The sequence below is a fragment of the Crocuta crocuta genome, unplaced genomic scaffold (assembly GCF_008692635.1).
Source record: "Crocuta crocuta isolate KB4526 unplaced genomic scaffold, BGI_CrCroc_1.0 scaffold219, whole genome shotgun sequence".
NCBI classification, from domain to species: Eukaryota; Metazoa; Chordata; class Mammalia; order Carnivora; family Hyaenidae; genus Crocuta; species Crocuta crocuta.
The window spans coordinates 4401915-4402832 of record NW_027551572.1 but is presented as its reverse complement, the minus strand read 5'-3'; the positions used below and the strand labels follow the sequence as shown (position 1 = coordinate 4402832).

Genomic DNA, 918 nt, shown 5'->3' with positions numbered 1-918 from the left:
GAGATCGTGACCTGAGCCAAAATCAAGAGTTGAATGCTTAAACACCTGAGTCTCCCAGATGCCCCTTAGTTGTATAGTCTTAAAGCAACTCCCTATATATTGCCTATTAGTGTCAAGGAAGGGGGAAAAAAGAACAGCAAGCAATGGAGAAATTGTACAACAGTTTGACCAGGTGGTCCGAAATTATCATCTACATGGGACAGATGACATCATGTGACTCCAGATGTGGTACCTTGGACAGGTCATATCTCACCTGGGCAGCATTCTGGCTGAGATTATAGAACCAATCTACACACAGGGAAACACCAAACACATAATGAGGGATGTGCTGTAAAACAAAATGGCATGTGATACTCACAGATATTTAAAGTTGGAACAATATTAGAAAGATTAGCATTGCCCCTGCACAAAGATGGCACACAAATTTGTGAAGAAAAAGAAATGGTGTGGGGTAGACAGGGGATCAACATCATAAATGCCAGATTAAAGGAGGCTAAAGAGACACGACAGTCACATGTGGTACCTGACCCTAGACTGAAGCCGGTACTGAAGGGAAATGCTATAAAGGACACTGACGGATCAGCTAACAAAACTGACATATGGAGGTAGCTTAGATAAAAGCACTTTGTCAGGCATTATGGTTATGTAATAGAATATCCCTATTCTTAGAAAATATACACTGAAATATTTAGGATACACACACACACACACACACATACACACACACACACACACATATACAGATAGATATATAAACAAATGTAGATGTAGATAACATATATATAAAAACTTTCTCTGAACTATTTAATTTTATTTTCATGTTTATTTATTTACTTTGAGAGAGAGAAAAAGAGCTTGAGGAGGGGAGGGCCAGAGAGAGAGGGAGACAGAATCCCAAGCAGGTTCCATGCTGCGAGT

The 918-nt window shown here is 39.7% G+C and overlaps 1 non-coding gene across 1 annotated transcript; it reads left to right on the top strand.

Moving 5' to 3' along the window:
* Nucleotides 1-345: 345 nt before the first annotated feature.
* Nucleotides 346-447, top strand: LOC144220883 (U6 spliceosomal RNA). The gene has a single exon (XR_013331890.1). It is a non-coding gene; the product is annotated as a U6 spliceosomal RNA (small nuclear RNA).
* The last annotated feature ends 471 nt before the right edge of the window (nt 448-918 follow it).